This window comes from Felis catus, chromosome C2 (assembly GCF_018350175.1).
Source record: "Felis catus isolate Fca126 chromosome C2, F.catus_Fca126_mat1.0, whole genome shotgun sequence".
NCBI classification, from domain to species: Eukaryota; Metazoa; Chordata; class Mammalia; order Carnivora; family Felidae; genus Felis; species Felis catus.
Genome location: NC_058376.1, coordinates 49,733,547 through 49,760,502, shown reverse-complemented (window position 1 = coordinate 49,760,502; position 26,956 = coordinate 49,733,547). Strand labels below are relative to the sequence as shown.

Here is a 26,956-nt window from a genome sequence, read left to right as displayed (position 1 = left end):
TCTTTAGATCCTAAAGTTGAAAATGGCTTTAGCATTCATCTTTTCCTTTCTATTTCCAGGCCCAGTCCTCAGCAGTACCAGAATTATTCCAATCTATTCTGCTTACTGTTTGTTACCACATGCCTTCCAAAGACACAACTCTGTCCAGGCCCCCCTCTGTGAGCCTCCCTGACTCCCTCAGCAGAACCAGCTCTTTGTCTTAGAAGCTGCACCACAATCATCTGTATGTGTCCCCTTCCAACTAGACTGTGAGACATATCTAGTTCAATCAAATTCACACCATATATATATACTTTGTGTTTGTTGAATCAATTATTTGATCAAGAGTCCTTGTGCTAAGAGTTTACATTAGTGATTGTATTAAGTATAGTGCTGCATGAGTATATGCTGTTTCTCCTGCTCATGTGTAAAGTGCCTGCATGCCAGGCCAGGGTGTTAAGTTTCTTTATATCCTAGAGAATCTATGGCATTGCCTTACACCTAGTAGGTATCTAGGTGATGCTTGTGTTTGGTGTAGGTAGTATCTCTCTACTCACCACAGCACAAACTGGAACAAGGTCTGAATGAAAACACACTCCCCTATTTTCCCTATATTAATAAGTTCCATTCAAGAGATCATTTAAAATGACCACTTCTCAGATCCTCTTCCAGAATCTCTTAAGCCAACCAACATGAAGAATTAGGACTTCCATCTCTGCTCTGTTTGAGAGCAAAGAGTGATAAAGGGGATACAGTCATGGCAAGACATCAGGAACCAAACTTAAAGAATGAGTCCTACAGCCAGAGCAAACTATTACTCTTCTGTCTTCCTCAAAATTCTGTCTCACCCAGCTTAAAAGCTTATGGCACCAGCTAGCTGCCAATTGCGAAATCACTCAATCATTTCAGAACCAAATAGTTGAGGTATGGGAGTAAAAAATAAACCCTGTCCTCATCCCACCCACAGCCCTTTCTTCTAAACTGAAAATGTTTTATTCATACAGTTTGCCTTACTGAAAGAGGCACAAATATGGAACTATTTACTTGGAGAGAGAGAGATAGAGTGTGAGTCAGGGAGAGGGAGAGAGAGAAATCCAAGCAGGTTCCAAGTCAGTGCAGAGCCCAACACAGGGCTCAATGCCACAACCCTGGGATCACAGCCTGAGCCAAAATCAAGAGTTGTACACTCAACCGACTGAGCCACCCAGGCGCCCCAGTACAGAACAACATCAAAGCAACTTTGATATCTAGGTTGCCTTTGCACTAGAAGCAGCCATATTTTAACTCAGTATTACTGAAGAGACCAGACCAAATTCACATGCGGCAAATGAGAACAAATGGATGGTTCAGTGTAGTACCCGAATGGCTTGTTCATCACAATGATAAAGAATGTTTATTAAGCATGTTTATTGTGTATCTGGTAATACACTAAGTGCTTTAAATGCTTTCTATCCTTTTGTGCACATTCTATCCTCACAATAATCCTGTGTGGTCATAATTATTCCTTTCACGTATGGGAAAAATGAGGGCTGCTTGTGCCTACAAATACACAACTAAGCTGAAGTAGCTGCATTAAACCCAGTTCAGTGTGACTCTTAAACCCACCATCCTTACCACGGTTCCCGCCTAGGCTCAACTGGGAAATTCAAATGTGAGGCGTAACTGTTGATTCGGCCAAAAGGACTCAAAGCCATGAGATAAACATGATGCAGCTTCTCGGAGCAATTTTACTCAACAGCAAAGTAATTAAATACATTTTAATATAGTAAAACAAACCTTGGTTTAATGGAAACTTCACACTTACTTTTAACATAGAAAGCAGCAGGGGCGCCTAGGTGGCTCAGTTGGTTGAGCCTCCAACTTCAACTCAGGTCATCATCTCAAGGTTCATGAGTTCAAGCCTCATGTTGGGCTCTGTGCTGAAGGGTGGAGCCTGCATGGGATTCTCTTTCTCCCTCTCTCTCTCTCTGTTCCTTCCCAACTAGCACTTTCTCTCTCTCTCAAAATTGATAAACTTTTTTAAAAAATCTTTTAAAAATAATAAAATAGAAAGCACAAAAAAATTGTCTTTTTAAAGGTGGAGTCGCACCTGAGACAATGTCTCAGACTGTACTGGCCTCCCTCCCCTACCCCTCTCACTCCCAGTGGAATTTATTTGGTCCTACACTTCATTAAAAGGCTCAGGTATGACGTAGACAATGGCCAGCATTAGGAGATACATTCTTTTTTTTTTAAGTTTATTTACTTTTGAAAGAGACAGAGCACAAGTGGGGAGGGACAGAGAGAGGGAGACACTGAATCTGAATCAGGATCCAGGCTCTGAGCTGTCAGCACAGAGCCTGATACGGGGCTCGAACTCATGAACTGTGAGATCATGAACTGAGCCTAAATTGGATGCTTAATCAACTGAGCCACCTAGGTGCCCCAGGAGATACATTCTAAGAGCAGAGGTATATGGGCAAGACATGGCTGTGGTCACTATTATTTAGGTGAGCTGTTTGTGTTCATAGAACTATAGCCCCCAAGCACAGGACAGAGGATTGTGTACCAAGACTTCCATCATCAGATGGAGTTCTGCATAAAGACTGAGTAGAATCCTAGGCAACATAAAGCCAGAGAGAAAACATAGTTAGAGAATCCAAAGCTGGAAGAATACTCTTCAAGTTCGAGATTTAGAATCTTCCAGACAGCAGAGAAGAGAAAGAAAAAGAGAATGGAAGAGAGGGAGAGGGATAGAGGAGAGAGGGAATATTAGAGAGAGAGATAAAGATAAAGGGATGGAGGAGAAAGAGGGGGAGAGAGGGAAATAAAGCAAGGAAAAAGTTGAGATACTAATTAGCGCTTAAATGTCTTACCAGTTATGGCTGACCCCCTGAATTTAGTCTTGGCCGATATTCCAATATCATTGTGACTTGTTGCCTGAACCAGCATCTAAATCCTTTTCCTATTTGATAAATCCTTCACCATATGAATCATAGTAAAAAGCAGGAACTTATCCACCTGAGAAGCTGGAAATGCCAGCCCCTCAAATATATGACCTCAAGTCTGTTGATCAAAAGCACCTACACAGAGGCAACTGCTATCCTTCCTGCTCCTGGCAGGACTTCCTAAGGACCTGGGGCTGGAATGGGCTGAAAGTAGGTCCAACTGTAAAAAGCTAAAAGATGCCCAAATCAGGCAAAGGTAAGGACTGCTATTTGATGATGATAGAGGAATAGAATTTTTACATAAAATCAGAGGTCTTACAGATTTATGCCTCAAACCAATGTTTTCCACTAGTTTCCACTAGTTTCCACTAGTATGATATCCATAAATTTTTCCTGTGGGTCTTACCTAATGACAGATCAGCTTCCCCTTTAGCTTCTACACAGTCAACTTGATTAACAACCCAAGATGATTCTTTTTCTGTGCTCCTCTACCTCCATCTAGTGGATGGAGAGTCAACTGCCAGTCTGGCTTCCTTGTGCTCCATAATCTATGCAGACTTTTCCCTGGATCTGTAATTGCAGGTTTGTTCAGGCTTTTGCGGCTGAAAAACATTCGCACCTTTCATTGGGCAGAGTATCCATTTAGCTATAAAAAAAACCACCATGTTCTGCCCAGGGCTAGAATTACATATTCTGAACGTGTTGATCTAGCAATGACTGATAAAATTGGTCTTATGTTTCCAGTATTTCCTGTTGAAAACTCTGCCTTTAGAATATTGTGATCTTGCGAGGAATTTCTGCTGCACTGCAGCACACAAAAAAATGAAGCACAGGGAAATTACAGAAGAAATAGAAGCTGTTTCTAACAAATAAGTGTGGCTCCAAGTACTCTCTGGGATCTAACTTGCATAGAAGACAAAGAGAGATGATAAAGAATCAAAGAACTCAAAAAGAATTTTTGAGCTGAGAAAAGCTTAATGACCACCTTATTAATATGAAATATAAAGCAGAGCAAAGGAAATATAGGAAATAAGGCCCAAAGAACTTAGCTCCAGGCCAGAGTCACCAGTATAGATTCTATGAGCTGTTCTGTCTCCCTCTCTCCCTTCTCTCGAGGTCATTTCACCTGCCTATCCAGCCCTTTCTTCATTCCCCAAATTTATTATTGATTTTTCTTTTCCAAAATAAAGTTACCTTTGCCACTGACAAAATTATTAAAACACAGAATCACAGAATGTTTGAGCAAACATATTTTTGCAAGCCATCTAGTTCCATATGTGTAGGATCTAGGTACTTTCAATAACTTTGCTACAGTCATAAAACCGGCTGGTTACAGAGCCATTGGAAGACAACTTTAATGTAAATCTGCAACACTCTGAAAAAAGAATGGGCCATCATAGAGTAAAGACAGCCATACGTAGCAATGTCCATAGGACTCTAAGATAAGAAATAATGTTTTGATTCACAGAGAAAATTTTAAGGAATAATAGATACCAGCCTTTCTTCCCTCACTTTTTTTTCCCATTTATTAGTTTCTGCCCTGGAGAAATGCCTACAGGGAGCTGTTGGGTCACAAAAATATCTGGAACCATACATGCAGTAGCCGACAAAGTGGTAGATATAACCACTAGGAAAATCACAGAGTGTTAGGCCATTCGAAGGCATGATACTTAAAATTTGTGAGCCCCATGCTGCCCCAGAATACTACTTCTGAAGGTCTCATTCATCTTGATGACAGCCAGGTCAAAGCCTGTATTTATGGCATCACCCAGGGAGATTTCCAGAGTAAGGCCTACAGAATGATGATCAAGGAATCATTTATAGTCAAGGAAACTGAATTCTACTAGACCCATCCTCTCTAAGTCTGTGTTAGACAGGAATGATAAAAAGAGGAAAGCAAAGTGTATGTAGCTAAATGCAACTGTAAATTTTTAAAATATCTCTCCCAGGTAGACCAAGCCCATGGCAGAGCAAAAACCATAAAACAGGGTAAACTTGAATATAATGACTATTCCATTTAGCACACACTTTATGTGCCATCTGGCAGACCTATGTAATTGATTGCCACAGGACATAATTATTTTAAAAGTAAATTAATTTGGTTACCAGCAATGAGATTTTTATCATGCAAACTAGAAGATGGGCAATGGGATGAAGAATGTAATCAAATCTCCAAAATCAGAGTGCAAGATGAGTCATTCAGGAGGCTGGAGAGAGGAATCCATCGCTTGAGAAACACTGCATTTCAGAGATTTCTGGTGTTCACCTCATTCACCAGATGGCAATCCCATTCCCATAAACCAGATCTGAAACTACACTGAATGTAAATCTCCTTTCTTAGATGCATAATCCACTGTTAGAGATTTCATCTATCCATTAAACTAAGGGACACGCAGGAAATATTTCTGAGTATCTATTGAGTATTACGCAGCTTGCTCGATACATTTTATCTATCTTCTATTTTACAACAAATTCTATAAAAGAGGTTAAGATGATTAGACCAAGATCACACAGCTGGTAAGAGATTGTGGTTGACCAAATAATGGCCCAAAAAGATGTCCATTTCCTAATGCCTGGAACCTGTGAACATTATACAGGCAAAAGGGATATTGCAAATGTGATTAAATTAAGAAATTTGAGATCAGATGATTATCCTGGATTATCCAGGTGTCCTCTAAATGCAATCACATGTGACCTTAAAAGAGGGAAATCTGACTACGGAAGAGGAGAAGGTGATATGACCATGGAAGCAGAGACTGGAGTGATGTAGCTGGGAGCCAAGGAATGCCAGCAACCTCTCGAAGTGAAAGAGGCAAGAAATAAATTCTCCCCACCGAACCACTAGAAGGAACCAGCTCTGCCGACACCTTGTTGCCCTTTAAGACTCAATTTGGAATTGTAAACTTCAAAAATTAAGTTTGTGTTGTTTTAAACCATTCAGTTTGTGGCTAAACCATTCAGTTTGTGGCAATATGTTACTGCAGCAATAGAAATTAATATAGAGATGAGTCAGAATTCTAACCCAGGTCTGCTGAAACTTGATGCCTACTTTTCATTACTTTATACTGCCTGCAATTTGATCAAAGACTCAGGAGTTAAGTACATAAGGACTTATATCTTGTCCCAATTGTTTATTCTCAAGATCTGGAACTAAATATTGAGTTGGACAACTGAATGTTGGTTTGATTAAGTCATTAGAATTATCTCCATTTGTTGATTATTGTCATGATGGTTCTAAACAGCTGATTCAAAATTAAAAACATCAAAGAAATTCACCATTTAAGTGTGGCTGAACTCAAGTCAGTCATTTTGACTCAGATAACTACACATAATTTAAGCTAAAATATTCAGATATTGAGCTGAAAGTGCTTTGATGCTTTTGACTCACAGAATTCTTAAAGCCATTAAGTTTACATATCTAAGTTTACCCCTATCAACATTTTTACATATTTGCATATGGGACTTCTCTGTGGCATTGTCATAATAGCATGGAAATCTAAAGTTTATTTATTTCTTTTTAGAGAGAGAGCATGAATGGGGTAGGGGCAGAGAGATAGGGAGAGATAGGATCCTAAGCAGGCTCTGTACTGGGCACTTCAACCTTGATCCAATCGCCCAAAATTTCTGGATCTCAGTCTCCTCACCTGTAGAATAGGGCAGAGGTGTACAATTTTCCAAGTAGATCATCTCTAAGATTGCTTCCACTTTGAAGATGAAATGATGGCAAGACTCCCACAGCAAAGCTTTTAAGTGGATTTAAGTGTGCTCATTATTACAAGGTGCCACTAGAGGTCAGATCAAGCTCGGTAATTCTATCTAATCTGGAGCACACATTGAGCAAATGCAAAAGTTTACCTTACGTTGATGCCTTGTCTAGTAGGCCTTCACCTAGACCCTTCTGAATTAATGAACGTTGACTCCAGTGTTATAGAATAAAATAGGAAAATCTCTGAAACCAGAAATTACATTCATTAATCTGTGATTTGCAACTGCCTGGTACCAGAATGCTTATCTTTCTTTGTTTGCCTGGTTGTCATAATTGAATGTGTCACCTACTTGAAGCTCTGGTGCTTCATGTTTGTTCATGTTACTGTTTTAATCAATCATTTGCATGGAATTGGGACTGTGAGACTAGAAAATGTTCCCTGCATCATCTTTATGCATCTAGGTATAACTGTATTAAGAATATGTGAATGCCTATGTTTATGGCATTTGACTCATTGTATGTATTCACAGTGAAGCATAAAGAAATGAGTGAAAATGAAAAAAATGAATGAGAGCAGAGACATATTATTCCTGGATACTTGCTTTGCCAAGCTATCAATTAGGACCAGTTCTAGGCACAACTGTGACTTATGTAAAATTATATTTGTGATAGCTACCATTCTCCCTGTGGTTTACCCCTCCACCCATCACTCCTAGTTCCTCTCTTCTCAACATCCCTGGTTAAACTCTGCTCTCAGGAAAGATCAAAAAAACTCAAATGTAATAAAAGATATAAGAATCTGATGATGCAATTTTGCTCTCCTAGACACACATGCATTTTGTCAGAGAATATGGCTTATTAAAGAGTAGAATTCTAGGGCACCTAGATGGCTCAGTTGGTTGAGCACAAGCTTTTGGTTTTGGCTCAGGTCATGATCGCACTCATGGTTTGTGAGTTTGAGCAAGCCCTCTGTGGGGCTCTGTGCTAACAGCACGATGCCCGCTTGGGATGCTCTCTCTCCTTCTCACTCTCTGGCCCTCCCCCACTCGCTCTCTCTCTCTCTCTCTCTCTCTCTCAAAATAAACAAACTTAAAAAAAAAGAGAAAGAGAGAACTCCAAAGGTAGTAATTTGGAGGACAGGATGATTGACAGTATCCTCAAAATCATCTGTTGGAGCTGACACCATAAGCCAGTGGCAAAAGCTGGCCTGGCCTCTAATGCATACACCCTAAATGGCTAAGTCTGTCCTTTTTCTTTTTTTAATAGCATCTATTGAGTATCCACTGCATGTGAGGTTCTAGGTGATGACCCAGAGCAGGTTTCTGCACTTGACAATACACTCTACTGAGTTCCTAACCTAGGAGTGCTCTGGACTTGCTTCCCTGATGGGTGGGATTGCTGCTTGAGGACCTGGTGTTTCCTCCCTGCAGGAGGCACTACCAGGAGGCTGGGGCCTCAGCACTATCTCCATGGCGGCAAGAACCTGGAGAATAGGGATGCTTCTTATCTTTCCTCTGTCTCCCCTGTACAGCATTAAATGACAGGGACAGGGGAGGAAAGGGTTCTGAGATCCATGCTGAGAAGATGGATGTAGAGGGTCCTAACCTGACCACCAAAACAGGGGCCTCAGATTATTTATAATTTCCAGATAGCTCTGCATTATGAGGACCAGACAAAATTTGCTAGTGGATTTTATTTTATGACACTAGAGGCAAGCAAATCTCAAAGACTCAGGGAATTCTAAACTCCTAACGTGCTGATGAACGGACACTCAGGATCAGCTTGATGATGCTGTCACCCACTTCTACTTAAAATTATCATGGTCATGTCTGCCTAAAGCACAGCTACCACAAGCATACTATAAAAATTATCTTTTACATTTATGGTCTCAGTAAACAGAAATAACACCTTCTATTTACCTAGCACTTGGTAGTCTACAGCGTGACTCAGAAAATCCTTTTATCTGTCCTGTGAGGTTAAGTATTGTGAGTATTGTCACACCTCACAGATTTCGAGTTGGTAGGAGATCATCTATTGCACCCTCACCTCCACATTTAACCATCTTACGATGCTGGATGCAATGCCAGGCCTTTCCTAAACCACAGCCCTTCCTTCCCTGCCATCCAACACCACGCCTCATAAGCACCAACATTTGGCAGAAGATGAACTTGAGACTCAGATGGTAGGTAACTCTCAGCAGCAGAAAGTATGGAAATGAAGGAGGAGGGTCTCAAACTGGTTGAGAGGTTTTTTGATCCTCAGTGCATGAAACCACTCAGCAGTATCCAACACCGTTGACCCCTTACTGCTTTCTTGAAGCATCTCTTTAAGGGTTTCTACTGCACTACATCCTCGACTTTTCTAGTATCTCTGATCCCTTCTTCTCATTCTCCTTAAGGACGAGCTCCTTAAGGAGCCAGTCTTAGTTCTGAGCTCTCTTATTTTCTTCCTTTATAGTCTCTCCTTGATTTGTCTCTTATTCCCAAAGCTTTAAGTATTATTTATGCTACATCTATTCCCAAACTTGTCTCTAAGCCACGTTCCCTTTTTGAGTTCCCGATTCATTCATCCAAATGTCAGCTTGTCATTTCCATTTTAGTATTTTCACATGTCTCAAACTGACCTCTTTTTCACTCTAACCACCTCTATATTCTTCCTCATTTCATTGTATAACACTTCCACTCACCCAGAAAATTGAGTTTCGTCTTCAAACTCTTCCTCTCTCTTTTCCCCCACATTCAACAAATCAATGTACTGTAGAGTTCTCTCAAAATATATCTTGAATTCATCACCTTTATATTCAAAAATAAAAATAAAATTGTAAAGCACAGAAAGTTAAACACTAAATATTTAATGATATTTTAAAAATATATATTTCATTTTAAACTATATATATTGTTCATTTTTATGTTTTTAGTATTATAGTCATTTTTAGAAGTGCATACTGAAATATGAATAGATAAAATGATATGTTGTTTAAACAGTCTGAGATAAGAGGACATTGTAATGGCCAACAGGCACATGAAAAGATGCTCAGCATCACTAATCATCAGGCAAAAGCAAATCAAAACCACAATGAGATATCACCTCATATCTGTCAGAACAGCAATCATCAAAAAGAGGCAACAGGTACTGGTGAGGATGTGATGAAAAGAGAACCCCTAAACACTGTTGGTGGGAATGTAAATTTGTCCAAACACTATAGGAAGTTTCCTCAAAATATTAAAAATAGATCTACCACACAATCCAGCAATTCCATTTCTGGGTATATACCCAAAGGAAAAGAAAACAGTATTTTGAAGACATATTTGCATTCCCATGTTTATTGAAGTATTTACAATAGCCAAGATATGGAAACAAGTTAAATGCCCATCAATGGATGAATGGATAAAGAAGATGTGGTGTGTATACACACACACACACACACACACACACACACACACACACACAGAGAGAGTAAAATATTATTATTCAGCCACAAGAAAGGAGGCTATCCTGCCTTTCGCAACAATATAGATGGATCTTCAGCACATTATGCTAAGTAAGATAAGTCAGAGAGAGACAAGCTCTATATTATATCACTTCTTTGTGGAATCTAAAAAAGCCGAATCCATTAAAAAAAAAAAAAAGTAAAATGGTGGATACCAGGGCAAGAAAGGTGAGAAGATACGATTGGTGTTGTTTAAGGGTACAAATTTGCAATGGTAGTAAATAAACCATAGAGATCTAAAGTAAAGTATAATAAATACAGACAGTATGTACTATAACGTGATAGATATCACTATGACAGCAAACATATTACAATATACAAATAGATCAAAGTAACACATTACACACCTTAAACTTACACAATGTTGCAGGTTAAATGTATTCAGTAAAAAAGAAACACAAACAAAAAATAAAGCAAAATAAAATCATGAAAGAACTGGTAAAATATAATAAATAAAAAATGAAACAATCTGAGGTAAGGGTGAGCAGGAGGATATAGATGAAGTAAGATATACCATGCAATAATAATTACTGAAACTAGGTAACAGGCGTATCAGTTTCATTATACCCTTTAACTTTTACTTTTGTATATGTTTGCAAAATTCCATTATAAAGTTATGGAAAAAGTTTAAATGTGTTTTTTTTCAAATAATGTAAGGAAATAAGACAATGTTAAGACTTTATACTTTTATTTCAAATAAACTGTCATCTTTATTAAGAGAGAAAAGCAATGGCAATTAACCTAATAAGAATTTGCTCCAAATAATTCAAAATTATCATGACTCTATAAAATACACATTATATCCACTATCTTTAAATATTAACCTTCCCCTAAGTGAATACTCCACTTTGTTAATGATGGTTTGAAAGCCCTTATAATTACTAAGACACACACTAATCATACAGAACATGAAGACAAATGTCAACACTTTTTTTTTTTTAGAAATAGTTCAAAATACCATGCAATTGTTAACCCAGGCCTTTACAATAATCCACTAAATATGTAATACATACTAAATTTCCTACTTAAGGACAAAAGTAAAACCATATACCATTGGGAGACATGGTCCCTTGTAAAGTAAAAACAGCTGAAAAATATATGGGAAATAATATGGCTATAAGTTAAAATATATTCTTTTATCAGAAAAATACTTTTGGAAGATGCAAAAAATTTGCAAATTTGAAGAAATAAGTGTTACCCAATGGGAGAATTTGACTGTACAAATGGATGAAAGTGTATCTGTTTTACACAGTCTATGCTTATGGTATTTCCTAGATTTTTTCCAATAATAACATACATGAAGCAGTAATCTCCTTCTGAACAACTAAAGGAAAAGTATATTCAAAGCTTTAATCTACCTATATTACTTCTCTAACATATGTAGGAAAGTACCCTAAGCTAACTATTGATGGAGTGGAAGCTTTGAACATAATAAAAAATAATAACAATTCCAGATTAAGTTATGGCAAGAGCAAATTACACAAAATCTATGTGCATAATCATTCAAAACCAAGCAATTACAGCAAAGAACACGAAACAGAAGCAAAGCGCTGCAAAATGTCATTGGTGCGACTGATTTTACAAAAACAAGATCTCTACAATACTTTATAGTGAGATGGAGAGTAACCATGAAAATCTTTTGTGCTTCATGAAAGTCTCCTGGTTATCCCATGGCAAAGTACTTAAAAGACATTGGACTTACTAATGAGATATCCATTTTTCGTTTACAAAAAGACAATCCAAATATGCTGAACTTTTTTTTTAACGGCATGTGACTATGAGAAGTAAGTTAACAAAATCTGTCTCTTCAAGTTACAAGAGCTGCTTCATGACCTTGGAAAACACGATCCACATGCCCTCACCAGGAAACTGCAACTGCTTCCTATAGAATGTTCTGTGGCTGAAGCCAGCAATGATAAGTTTCCACACAGCAATAGAATAAATAAAAGTAGGATTTCCATTTTAAGAAGTCAAGTGTCATTGCTCATTTCCAACTGCTTTTGCAAACATACAATTGTCAAGATTTCCCTGATTCAAGAATTATCATTCTTCTAGGTCATGAAATCTATGACATTAGTCCACTTAAAATTATTAACCAACATACCCAAAGCATCAGAATGGGCATAAAAGAGATCTGTTTTTGAAAATAAGTAACGTATTGTTGACTTAAGAAAGTGTTACTCCAATGCTAGGAGAGGAAGTGGCTTATTTTCAAAAGAAGCTGGATAGTGAGAAATACATCCATCATTACAGTCTGTTACTATAAATAATGTGTATCACCTACAACTTTCATATCTGCACATTTTCAAACATGGGAACATAATTATTTAACCCAGATAAAAATCCTCCAAATGAAGTTTTTCAGTAGGTACTGAATCCATTATGGTAAGTTTTAAAAGATTAACTGATTGTCATAAGAGAAGATGGACACTGCAAACTGAATTTCGACAAAACTTTTGCATAACTGATACAAGAGATGAAAACATGAGCATCACATAAAGCAGTAATACCTAATGACATACTTCTTCATTTGGATCTACATATCAATGTGAGGTATATTTTTTACCTATAACATTGTGGCACTAAAACCAAGTATGAAAATGGAAACGAATTCTACTTAAAATGGAGACTTTGATTTGCAGTATCTTGTTGTTTCAAAAATATTAAAAATATCTAAGCACATGGCACAAGAACAGGCACTCAGATCAATGGAACAGAATAGAGAACTCAGAAATGGACCCACAAACGTATAGGCAACTAATCTTTGACAAAGCAGGAAAGAATATCCAATGGAATAAAGACAGTCTCTTCAGCAAGTAGTGCTGGGAAAACTGGACAGCGACATCCAGAAGAATGAACCTGGACCACTTTCTTACACCATACACAAAAATAAACTCAAAATGCATGAAAGACCTCAATGTAAGACAGGAAGACTTCGAAATCCTTGAGGAAAAAGCAGGCAAAAACCTCTTTGATCTTGCCCGCAGCAACTTCTTACTCAACACATCTCTGGAGGCAAGGGAAACAAAAGCAAAAATGAACTATTGGGACCTCATCAAAATAAAAAGCTTCTGCATAGCAAAGGAAATAATCAGCAAAACTAAAAGGCAACCAACAGAATGGGAGAAGATATTTGCAAAGGACATATCAGATAAAGGGTTAGTATCCAATATCTACAAAGAACTTATCAAACTCAACACCAAAAAACAAATAATCCAGTGAAGAAATGGGCATAAGACATGAATAGACACTTCTCCAAAGAAGACATCCAGATGGCCAACCGACACATGAAAAAAGGCTCAACATCATTCATCAGGGAAATACAAATCAAAACCGCAATGAGATACCACCTCACACCTGTCCGAATGGCTAACATTAACAACTCAGGCAACAACAGATGTTGGTGAGGATGTGGAGAAAGAGGATCTCTTTTGCATTGTTGGCGGCAATTCAAGCTGGTGCAGCCACTCTGGAAAACAGTATGGAGGTTCCTCAAAAAACTAAAAATAGAACTATCCTATGACCCAGCAATTGCACTACTAGGCATTTATCCATGGGATCCAGGTGTGCTGTTTCAAAGGGACACATGCACCCCTATGTTTATAGCAGCACTATCAACAATAGCCAAAGGATGGAAAGAGCCCAAATGTCCATCAATGGATGAATGGATAAAGATGATGTGGTGTGTGTGTGTGTGTGTGTGTGTGTGTGTGTGTGTGTATACACACACAATGGAGTATTACTCAGCAATCAAAAAGAATGAAAGCTTGCCATTTGCAACTACATGGATGGAACTGGAGGGTATTATGCTAAGTGAAATTAGTCAGAGAAAGACAAAAATCATATGACTTAACTCATATGAGGACTTTAAGAGACAAACCAGATGAACATAAGGGAAGGGAAACAAAAATAATTTTAAAACAGGGAGAGGGACAAAACAGAAGAGACTCGTAAATATGGAGAACAAACTGAGGGTTGCTGGAGGGGTTGTGGGAGGGGGGATGGGGTAAATGGGTAAGGGGTATTAAGGAATCTACTCCTGAAATCATTGTTTCACTATATGCTAATTTGAATGTAAATTTTTAAAAATAAAATTAAAATGGAGGAAATAAAACAAAACAAAAAAAAAATATCTAAGCACAAAAATATTACTGGCAATATTACTTCTATCATTTAAAAATTATTTTCAATACAATTTATTTCATCTAATCCTTTTTTGTTTCTATATTGTATATGTTTGAAAGGTATGTATGTATGTATGTACATACATATACATACATACATACATACAAGTATAGCAGTACATTCATATGAAATGACTATACATTTTGAGGAGAGTTGGCTTTTCGTTTTATGTGATGGAGTAACTCCAGGATTCATGTTGGAGGTAGAATTTTAAAGTAGCCTCATGTTCCACCTTGAACACTTCTTCAGGGCCTCTTTACCTCTGTTTATAAAAAGAAAATCAAGCTACAGAGCATTTGAAGGACAGCCTTTGAGCCTTGAGGAAGAATGGGAGACATCACGGAAGTTCAGCACAGGGAGTATGTTTACAGTATTTGTTGCCAGGTAGGCAGAATGTGGGCCTTGGTGAGCACTGATTGAAATTAGATGAGGAAATTGCACCTAATGGTAGAATAAATAATTGTACCCGCTAAATCCTCTCCACTATACTAACAATATAAGCCATGCATAGCTTCCTACTTCCCTTATATAGGTGGATAAGATCCAGAAAAAGCATTTACTGTACAAAGATATTATTATTGTTGAGAATGTGTTATAATTAATTTGACTCAGCAAATCTGCTAGAAGACAAGTCTTTTATGCAAGCCTTTGGTAATGGAATTTTCCCTGAACCTTTGATACAGTGGTTTGTTAAGGAAATAAATAGTATAAAGAGGAGCTTTCTTTTAAAAAAAGAATTTAGAGGACATATCCTATTAAATCAAGTAATATATCTATCAAGAATTATTCCTATCTAATTATTAAAATATTAGATTCCTTAGCGCAATGGCTTTCTAACTTTTGATGAGGATTCACAGTAAGAAATGTATTTTATATCTTACCCCAATACACACATGAATATGCAGATGAAAAGGATTTCACGAAACAATTTTTCCCTAATGTAGAACATAACAGAACATGTCTATTTTATTTCATTTTTTAAATTCTAGTCACACCCTCCTGAATTGATTTCCCCTTCCACTAATGAGTCCACACCTGCAGTTTGAAAAACACTACTCTTGTACCTATAGCCCAGATCAGCATCCCCTGACCATAGCATTATTCTGCATAACTGAAGTACCACAATTGTATTTGTTCTTTAATATTATGTTATTTCATGATTTTTAAAATCAGACAGGTTGTCCTTCCAGATAAGAGTAAGTTTGAAAAATTTCACTGTTTGTGAAGGGCCCTTATGGAGACCTGAGAGTCCCAGGTTTGTGCTTCAAGGACAGAGGACAGGTACATAGGTGACTGGGGCCAGGAAGGCCCACAAATGCGCAAAACCTCCTGGTTCTGGGTGAGAAACAACAAGACCATGACAATAAAAAGTAGATAAACACGTGTAGCTCTTGCTAAGTACCAAGCACTACTGTAAGCCCTTTACATGTATCACCATTTATTCTTCTGACAACTCAGTAAGATAAGGTCCACTGTGAACCCCAATTACAGATGAAGAAAATGAAGAGTAATATGGTCTTTATGCCACAGTAATGAGTTGGTAAGAAGCGTAACGGGAACTTGAACTGGGGTTTTTGGCTCTAGAGTCATGCTCTTTCTTAACCACTACACTGTCTACCTCCAGATCTTATCTGAAATCCTTCATTTTTAAATATTAACATTTTTGTTAGCCTTTGTGCAGCTCAAACAAAACTTATTTGTGGGTCAAATGGCTCCTAAGCTGGCAATTTGTAGGCTCTGCCTTAGGGAAGCAAAAGAAGGCAGAGCCTAGCTCAGAGGAGCATAGCCCCAGGAGTGTGAGGGTGGGACTCATTTCTGCTTCTGTCTTGCTGTGAACTTTTGGGTAAATGATGTTGCTTTCTGGGCTTCAGCATCTTTACCTTAAAAATGAGATCCTTGAGATGTTCTCTAAAGACCTGTCTCTTCCACATTCTATGAGTCTGAGGTGCTGAGGAGAAAAGGAAGCTCCAATCAAGAGAGAACACCTGGAGACTAAGGAAGAGAAGATGTCTAACCAAGGAAGTGCCAGGGAAATAGGAATAAGGGAGAAGAAATGGAATGAAAGGAAGAGGAGAAAAGAAAGAAAAGACTAACAATGAGAAAAGGTTCGTGGCTGTTATATTGGATTAATGAGCTCCTCTAGGATCCTACCGAAGAAAGTAAAATGTTGCAAATCAGATTCAAGTTGAGAAATACCTACGTGACTCTTTTTTCTTTAAAATAATGTGGGGAAGAAAGATGACAAAGACAAACAGATAATAAAGATATGGCATGAGTGTGGAGCAGGAAATGTTGAACATAACATTTGCCAATTAACTGAGAAATTGGCAGGAAGTGAGGATTTGGGGATGAAGCTTACAAGGAGTGAACAAGAATCTACAAAAAGACCCTGGGCAATCTCAGGAAAGCAGTGTGCCTTTCTGGTTCAAAATTAGGATCTGAAGATATTCCATGTGGCCAAAATAAGTCCTGTCACTGAGTCATCCATTCTGAATTGCTAGATTTTTCTTTTTCTTCAGAAGTGCTTTTAGCAAGATAGAGATAAATTTGTTTGCTGGAAATCAGCCATGAAATTCCTAGGACTGAATTCATCCTGAAAATTATTGGCTTGTGAAATCCATCTATCTGGAAAGGTTTTTGAAGACAGCCGCCTAGAAACTGGGAGTCATGCAGATGATCTGCAGACATCCCTCAGCTGCCCAGGAAAGCCTATCTCACCACCTTCTGGGAATGGAGCAACTTGGAAACATATCTTTAAAACCCTGATAGGACATGAATCTCCTGTGAGAACTAGTGCCCTTGATTTGTACATATCTTAAACCAGTTTTCCGTTGTGGCTCTTGCCTAGAACAGTCACAGAGGGGCTAAATTAAAAGACAGTCCATACACTTTCCCTTAGGAGATGGGAGTGTTTACTCTTACCAGGCAAAGTGCAGGTAGAAGTTTCTGGTGAAGTCCTCTGTCAGAATGCATTTAACTTGAGGTCCACAGGCACATGGAACTGCTCCAGGACATGTCAAAGGGCAGAAACGCCAAGTTCTGTCACTTATCACTTTACTACTGACAGCACCACATATTTGAGAAGTGAAAATTGCCCATCCTGGGAGGACATTCTCTTAAACCCAAGATGTCTTAAGATCTTCCTTTTTTTCTCAGTTATTAGAGTTTCTTCCAATGTTGTGTGCCAACCTTCACATTTTACTTTTAGTCATCATCATTGAGTAACTGCTATGTTCCGGGAACATTTCTTTCTCCTGAAGACACAAAACGCCACCCCCATGAAACTTACATACTATCTGGACAGATGATAAACAAATAAATTATATAAAATGTTGAGATGAGGGGCGCCTGGGTGGCGCAGTCGGTTGAGCGTCCAACTTCAGCCAGGTCACGATCTCGCGGTCCGTGAGTTCGAGCCCCGCGTCGGGCTCTGGGCTGATGGCTCAGAGCCTGGAGCCTGTTTCCGATTCTGTGTCTCCCTCTCTCTCTGCCCCTCCCCTGTTCATGCTCTGTCTCTCTCTGTCCTAAAAATAAATAAATGTTGAAAAAAAATTTTTTAAAAAAATAATAAAATGTTGAGATGAAAATTTCCATGGGAGAAAAAAGGAAAAAGAATAGGGTAAATGAGTGACCAGAATGTTGAGGGCACTGCAATTTTAAATAAGAATGTCCACAGGCACCTGGGTGGCTCAGTCCATTAAGTGTCCAATTCTTAATGTCTGCTCAGGTCATGATCTCACAGTTCATGGGTTTGAGCCCTGCATCGAGCTCTGTGCTGCCAGTACAGAGCCTGCTTGGGATCCTATGTGTCCCTCTCTCTCTGCACCTCCCCTGCTTGCTCTCTCACTCTCAAAATAAAAAAATCTTTAAAAAAAAATAAACAGGATTGTCCAATGGGTCTCATTATAAAGGTAGGTTTGAGCAAGGACTTTAAGAAATTAAGGGAATCATTCGGAAGGGAATTGCAGACAGAGGGAAGAGCCAGTGCAATGGGCCTAAAGTAGAAATGTACTTGGTTGGGTGGAAAACAGCTAGGAGGCTAGGGTGGCCTGGAGCAGAGTCTACAATCAGTGATGCAATAAACGGGTAGGCCAAGGTTATGGAGAATCCTTAAGACATTGTAAAGATCAATTTTACTCTGGATAAAATGGGGCTTAGTAGAGGGTCTTGTGTAAAATGACATGACTGACCTGCCTTTTTTAAATTAGATTTATTGCAATTTATTAGAATGCTAGATCAGATACAAAACTAGTTAATGTCCAACAGAGATATAAACCATAACCTTGGGGTTCCACCAGACAGATATTATTTAAATATTTACTGAACAAAATCTATAACAAAGAGTTGAAGTTATTATCTCTGGAATGCTTGCTTTTCATGTTTTTTTTATTTTAAAGACCAAACTAACAAACACAGTTTGAGTTTCATAAAACTCTAGCAAATAGGTGTGGTATGACATTTTTATGCCTATTTTATAGTTGACAAACTAGAAAAGCTAAGTGATGTGTTCAAGATTTAACAATATATAAGTATATAGTAAATGTCTGTATACTTGTTTTCTAATAAATATATATATTGAAATCAGAAGCGTCCTTTTTTATTATTACTTTTTTAAAGTTTATTTATTTATTTTGAGAGAGAGAGCGAGCAGGGGAAGGGCAGAGAGAGAGGGAGAGGGAGAGAATTTCAAGCAGGCTCCGCACAGCAGAGAGCTAGACACAGGGCTTGAAAACACAAACTGTCAGATCATGACCTGAGCCAAAAGCAAGAGTCCAATGCTTTAACCAACTGAGCTACCCAGGAGCCCCTTATTACTTTAATTAGACATACAGTTCACTCAGAGAATTTGGAAATGAACCTTAAAAGGAAATAAATATTTACATTTTTATATTGCCTTTTGATTCTATTATTCATGAATACCTCACCTATGGTAGGAAAGAACTCACTTCACTGGTTTAGACAAAGAGGGACCCACTGTGGGTTAATTTTAAGGTGACTGACTAAGTGTTCATAGTAAATGTTGATACAAGGGGCAAACTATCATTTGCCCAGTGTTACATGTAGTAGGCACATGCTTATGTGTTTTAATGCAGGAACTATGTTTTGTTAATTTCTCCATCCCCAGCACCTGGAAGCACAAACCATTCAAGGGACATAATAGTCCTTGCTCTCCAAATGAAATTATCTTCCTGTCACCTGTTTTGGAGTTAAACTTAATTAAGACTTGGGCCCTCCAGGGCCTGGTGGTGCCTCAGGCTAACTCAGCCCTGGTGTCAGCCTTCAGGGACAGCTTGTATGTACAAGGGAGGCAGTAAATAGTCGTGGAGACTCAGCTGCAAACCAGATCTGGATTCAAGTTCTAGCTCTGTCACTCATAACCTTGTAACTTTGGGAAAGTGCTAATCTCTCCAAGTCCAGTTCCTCATCTATCAAGTGGGGAGGATACTATTACCTATGCCAGAGAGTCACTGTGAAGATGAATTTACCTGATAAATATGTATTTACCTAGTAGATGGCAGAATTAAGCCTTGACCTCAGAGGTCTCAACTAGTTTGGTATTTTCCCATCTTATCTTTGTCTATATTGTCCTTGCCAAGTTTTGTTGTGTTGCTCTTGATAAAGACTCCAATTAGACATGGTCACAGCAAGCTGATTAGTATTTTCACCAATGTTAGCCACTGCCTTCCTTCCAGCCAAGCTTCCCATGCAGACTTAATGAGTATGTTCCTTGTGCTATCATTTAGTTAATTGACTGAAGTGTTAAATAATGCAGACGCAAGGCCACTTCTGCCTATTGGGCCTTCAGTTTAAAGAATCACATTCTGGATCATGAGTTGTGTAATATAGGTGGTTCTCTTTTGAGGAACTAGATTAAAACTAGAAACTTGCTTCTTATATGCCACTGCTGACTTGCTTTTTAAAGAATCTCTTTGTTTGAGATTGAAAAAAGACTGTATATGATCAAGAGTTGAAACGAGAGACCAGTTAGAAGATGTCACACAAATTCAGGTGAGGGGTGATGCAAAGTGAACTGCCAATAGCAGTGAAAGCAGTGTTTGTTGGGATATACATACTTTAAATGTAGAATGTAGAGATTTACTAAGAGATTGGATTTTGAGTGTGAGAGAAGGAGAATTATCCAGGAAGGCTCCAATGATTGTAACCTGAGCGACTAGACAGATAGTATCACCATTAACAGAGAAGTCAATGACTATAGTAAAGCCAATTTTTGTTGTGGTGAATTTGCACAGGTGTGGAAGAAGATGAGGATTTTGGTTTTGGACATATTATTAAACAACAAACTAGACACATCAAGTAGAAAGATAAATATATTAGCCTGGAATTCAAGGAGATCCAAGCTAGCATTACAACTTGGCAATACTTAGACTATAATCAAATCCATGGGACTGAATGAGATCATCAATGAATGAGTATATAGAACTCTGGAACATTCCATTGTACTAAATAAGCCCAGGAATATGCTGAAGTAAACGAGGAAGGCGGTTAATCAAAAATGTGTCATGTACTGAATATTAATAAATAAAAGAAAAAATAGGAGGGAGTCATTAACTGTATCAAGTACAGATTTGATTTAAAATATATCATTAAATTTAGTCATTGAGGCCATTGGTAACCTCAACGATAGCAGTTTTGGTAAAGTGCATGAAAGCTGGATTGAATTATACTCAGAGGTTGGGAGGAAAGAAACTGGAAGTGTGGAAATATATATAATACATTTGAGGAATTTAGGTGAAAGGGGGGAAAGAAATGTGCAAGGGGTAGAGAAGAAGTGAGGTCAAGAAAGTTTTTTTTTTTTAAGCGGGAAACAACATGTTTGTTTACTGATGGGAATGATAAAGAGGGGAAAGCAGTAATATGGAAAAGAGAGGAGGTGTAGATAGGATAAAGTTTACTGGAAAAAAATTACTGGATAAAGTTCCTTGAGTAGCAAAGTTGGGGTGAAATCTGGTGCCTAAGAAGACTTTGGTTTTAGATAATAAAAACAATATGCAATCTATAGTAACAGATGGAAAGACAGACTATAAGTGTATAGATGCTAATAACTGAATAAATAAAATGGTATGACTTTGTAGAAATTCTATTCTTATAGCTTTGATTTTTTACTGATATAAGAAACACCATCTTCAGCTAAGAGGAAGGTTGGAGTGAGAGTAGTCACCTGTTCAAGACTAATTCTGATTCTCCAAGAAGCAGAGATTAGATGGAAGTAAATGTACAAGGGATTTATTGGAGGAACACCTGTGAATAATAATGGGGGAAGCCTTCAAACTGCAATGCAGATATTCTGTGTATGAAAGAAGAAATAAAAAAGGATTTGGTGAGAAGACCCTCAAACTGCAGTACAGTTCTGAGGAAGTCTCAACCAGATCAATGATTATATTCCCAAGATAAGATTCCCAAAAGAAAAGTCCCACATCAGACAGGAGTATCCAACTCCAGTCCTACCACTATACTCAGCCACTGGTTAGGAGCCATCCACGGGATAGCACAGTGTTGGTATGAATGCCACAATGAACCCAAATATGTAGCAACTAAAAGCTGTCCATCACCTGTGCTCTTGACAGATCTGAGTGGCACACCTTCATGACTGACACAAGGTCTGAGGAGAGCAGAGGTGTGAAATAATCATCTGAAATAGAGGGCAATGAATGGCCAAGAAAATACATTTGGTTTCTCAGTCAGCATATGGGCCTCTTGATGGTCATGTTCCTGACTCAGGTGGCTGTATTTTGCTCAGATGTATGCACTTGCTCAGATTCAGTTGAAGAGCAGACAGAAAATTGGTCTTAATGAGGAGTGAAATTTTGACAAACTAATGCAATGAAGTAAGAGAAGGGCTCCAGATATTTGAGGCTGTATGCACAAGAGTGAGTAATTAACAGAATTTAGTTTACATAAAGAGGAAAATAAAGACATGGGGAGCAGTAAGCAGTGAAAAGGCAGAAGAATTGCACTGAAACTTATGCTGAGATCAAGGAATGGATGAAATTTGACTACCACAGAGAGTGAGCCAGAAATGTAGGCATTAGCAGGGTGCCTGGAAGGCTCCTTTGGTGAAGCATCTGACTCCAGATTTCATCTCAGATCATGATCTCAGGGTCATGAGATTGAGCCCTGTGTCAGGCTCCTTGCTGAGAGTGGAGCCTGCTCAAAATTCTCTCTCTCCATCTCTCTCTGCCCCTCCCCTGCTCGCTCTCTCTCTCTCTAATAGATAGATAGATAGATAGATAGATAGATAGATAGATAGATAGATAGATAGATGAAAGAGAAAAGAAAAAAGAAAAGAGAAGAGAAGAGAAGAGAAGAGAAGAGAAAAAAGAAAAGAAAAGAAAAGAAAAGAAAAGAGAAAAGAAAAGAAAAGAAAAGAAAAGAAAAGAAAAGAAAAGAAAAGAAAAGAAAGAAGAAAGAAATACAGGGCACTAGAGGGAGTGATCAGAAGGTGAGTTATATAAAATTAAGATTATAAAGTGGTTGTAGTTAATAAAAATAATAAGGCCTAGCATATTACCAAGGAAATGAATGGTTAAGGTAGATTAGAAGGCAGTATCATCAGTGAAGAAGAGTTCCAGAAGTGGAAAAATGTTGGAGGGATTATTTATATGTGTATTGAAATCACCAAGGATTAAGACAGAACTACTATTAAAGAGAATAAGAAAAGACTATTAGCTAAAATAATCCAGAAATGAATGATGCCAGGAGCAAAAGACAAACAACAGTAGACAATACAGTCTAATGACATGAGAATCAATGTATAAATGGTTTAGGGAGAATGAAAGACAAATTGGTCTGATAATGGCACATTTAGACCCAATGGGAGGAAAACAACCATCCCAAATGGAAAGGACTACAGGGCAAGTAAGAACCTCAGAGTAGGTCTTGGTTTTGGTAAGAGCAGGAAGGTGAATAAGACTATCATTCAGTGTCCAGTCAAGAGAAGAAAGCCCACACCAGATAACTCCTTTCATTTGAAGAACTGATTACAAAAGTATTTGAAGAGGTAAAAAGTTCAGGGTACAATGAAGAAACTCAGAGATCAACAGGAGTAGGCCTCTCTCACAGATTTGGTTAGAGAGCTAGGAGGAGGTGATGGTACCAGGGTAGAGGAGCTGGGCCACCTGGCAGGAAATGGAACAAACAGTAACTGGGACCACAGAGGAAGGTCATCCAGAAGGAGCTAGAACCAAAGAGAAGTTGTAGCTTCTGCTGGAGGGGAGAGAAAGACAAGAATGCCCTGGTTTCTCCTTTCCTATCACCCTTTAATGTCCCACCAGTGCCTCCTAATGGCTGAACCTAGATGGTAGCTGGCTGACAAGGGAGCTTTTGAGGAGCCCTGCCACCATACAGAGCACAGGAGGGAAGGAGTGAAGCATGGATCTGAAAACAAACTCAGATCCAAACAACTGATGCCTTGGAGATTTGGCCATGATATCCCATAAGTTCCAAAGGACTCAACTGGAAAGATTTTAGGAGTTGGGGAGGGATTGGGCATGATATAAAATTGGGGATTTACAAAACTGTATGAGAATTTAAGTGTGAAAGGTGTCCTACCCGTGAGTCTGGGACTTCTTATAGCATCTGATACAAACAGGAATTAAAAGAATAATGAGTTTGGTTTACGGTGGGCTCCAGATAGATAGTATTGGTAAGGCGTGGGTCCTGGAGTTTACTACTTTTTGGCATTAATGTTAAAAGAGGTCTAAGCATATATATAAGCCAAGGGAAAATAAGGTATATAAAGTGACAAAGAAGAATAATGCAAAATTTTTAAAAAGAGAAAAAGAAAGAAAACAGAAAAGAAAGGGAAGGAGAGAGGGAGGGAGGGACGAAAGGAAGCAATAAGGGAAAGAAAAAATTTTTAAAGGATAAAATATTGTAACTATGTATGGGTGAGAGATGTTAATGACACTTATTGTGGTAATTTCACAATACATACAAATATCAAATCACTATGTTGTACACTTGGAACATAATGTTATATGTCAATTATATCTCAGTAAAAAAAAAGTAAAATAAAAATGAAAATAAATAAAAATAAAGGATAGACAATAAAGCATGGCAGATATGTATCTTAATCCACAAATTCTAATGTGTGAGAAATGTAACTCTATTTTTTTAGAACCCAGTCTCTTTCTTAGGTTCCCCATTCCACTGGGATAGCAGAAATGTGATTTAATTTTCTCTGAGTTTTGTTTTCATCTAAATTCTGGAATCCTATCTAGTGCTTAGGTATCTAGGTATGTGCACATGATGTGCACATGTGAGGCTGGTATGTGTGTGAACTGTGTGTGTCTGTATGTGTCTGCAGAGGGGGTAAGGAACTGAACGAGCACTTGCTTTGGAACCTCTCTCCATGCTGGCAACTGCTAACCCTTCCCTTATCACACCTTGTACTTGGTGGCTAGTCTATCTGGATGCCTGAAGAAATGTCCTTTGTTTCTAACTGCATGGTCCCTTCAGAAACTCTTCCTGTGCCATTCTTGGATGCCAAGGTATCATCCATGACTCTCACCACAATATGGTGTGAGAAACTCTATGAGGCTTCCCAAGTCCCATCTGGGTAGAATAATACCGGGGGCCATTTTCTCTACCATTTCACCACCTACCCAGAGCTCTACAGAAAAGTGATGTATAAGCCCTTTCTGCCTCAGATCCCACATAGTCTCTGGCTATTACCCAAGCCCCAGTCTTGGCCCACAGATGGACACAGACGCTTCTCAGGATTCCCCAATATTTCCTGCCTTTCCCCATCTACTTCTATTCTGACAGCTCAAGGAATCCTTAGTGGTGAGAGGGGCAAAGAGTGAGAAGTTCTCCTTGCCCTTCAAGCCACCTCTATCTAGCCATCTCTCTTCCTCTAATTCCCAGAGGGAAACACAATCTCAAAACTTTCTCCCTCTCCTGAAACGGTGAATGTGAGCTATTATTATGAGGTCAAGGAAGAGACAGAGGGGAAAAAAGTACATGAGGGGAAAAACATAACACTGGTTCATATTTCAAAAATATTATACCCAGAGAAGAAGGCAAGCTAAGCTCAGTATTATAGAGGAGAGGAGAAAGTTGGGGGAGAAAGGAATATTTTGAGAGAGAAATGACAATTCAACTATGTGGCTATATTTTTCTATTTCCCTTCTCAATCAGGAAAAGGATGAGATGCTTTCCAGAAGTAAAATAATAAGAGCTGGAGAGAGCTTACAAAAAAAGCAATCAACTGTGCTAGCCCTGGGCACCATCCTGACATGAATTTCTTACAACGAATGGGTAAGGTTGGTGTCACAATTCTCTTTCACGGATGATGAAACTAAGACAAAGGTTCAGAATTTGCCCAAAGTCACACAGACCAGAGGGGGTGCTGTGAAGCCTGGAGGTGAGTAGAAACATGTATTCCCCAAAACTCACAGCTTGCTTCTTCTCTCATAACTGAGTTTAAAAATAAAACTAGTTTTCAAGTATGTAAAATTCCCTAATCAATGATAAAATGTTTTTGTGTCATTGACAACAGTTGTTATCTGGCGTGAAAAAAGTGAAACCAGGACATGACTCAGCATGGGAAAGTGGGAAGTGGTTCTGTGGGAACATGTTTCCTACGGTAACCCTAGAAGACTCCGATTTTGCTGGGGCTTCAATTTGCTAATTAGCAAAACTTTCTCTGAAACATTTATGTCTCTATCACATGACCTGTAAGTACAGTACCCTTGCTCCAGCCCCTCATGAGGCCCAGCATGAGCACATACTTCTGCCAGGATTTGTGTTCCAGGGTCAGGCTGGGTGGGTGGAGGTGGAATATGTTACAAAACAGCAGGAAGAGCCAGGGCTGTGTAATTGCTCAGTCTTTGGAGAGCACTGAAAATCAGGCACCGGAAGCAGAGTTCAGCCTTGGAATTTAGAGCAGATTGGAAATCAGGCTGAACGTCTGAAAGCCAGAAGCTGTTGGAAGCAGCACAGAATGGAGAATAATAGTTGGGGGAAGCTTGGACTTCCATTCTTTACTGTCAGCAGATGGTACTACCAAAGAAGTTATTATGCTTTAAAGACAATCACCAGTGTAAATACTTCCGTGCATTTTTTAGTAAAATGGGTCCTGCTGGGCACTTAGAATTTTCCCTTAATATATCACAAATAAGCCCTTTCATTTCTCAATCAACAGTTTGGCTTTTTCCACCACTGCTCCACCACCTGCCCTGACCAAGGAAACCAGTTAGATAATATTTGCTATATCCACGGCCACCTCTAGTCTGGCTCACTCGACTTAGCTTCCTCAACCATTTCTTCCTTAATCAAACATCCATCCTCTTACCTCCTCAATATTCCTCCACCCCAGTTTTCCATCCACCTCTAGCTGCTCCTACTGATCCCCTTCACATTCACTTTCTTCAGACAACTCTTGAATACAGAAGGCAGACACCTTAGAAACACTTCAAATACCACTTCACTTTAAATACTCTCCTCTAGGGGTGCCTGGGTGGCTCAGTTGGTTAAGCATCCGACTTCAGCTCAGGTCATGATCTCACAGTTCGTGGGTTCGAGCCCTGCATTGGGCTCTGTGCTGACAGCTCAGAGCCCGGTGCCTGCTTCGGATTCTGTGTTTCCCTCTCTCTCTCTGTCCCTCCTCTGCTCATGCTCTGTCTCTCTCTGCCTCAAAAATAAATA

General features: G+C 38.8%; 1 protein-coding gene across 12 annotated transcripts in view; it reads right to left on the bottom strand.

Annotated features, from left to right (window-relative positions):
• Nucleotides 1-26,956, bottom strand: part of ZPLD1 (zona pellucida like domain containing 1) — a 546,704-nt gene that overhangs the window by 232,222 nt on the left and 287,526 nt on the right. For 9 of the 12 annotated variants that reach the window (XM_045036883.1, XM_045036871.1, XM_045036874.1 and 6 more), the window contains one exon: nt 9,299-9,404. The exons of the other annotated variants lie outside the window; for them this stretch is intronic. The gene's annotated coding sequence lies outside the window, so the exon portion shown is untranslated. The remainder of the gene's footprint in view (nt 1-9,298; nt 9,405-26,956) is intronic. 12 annotated transcript variants of the gene reach the window in all.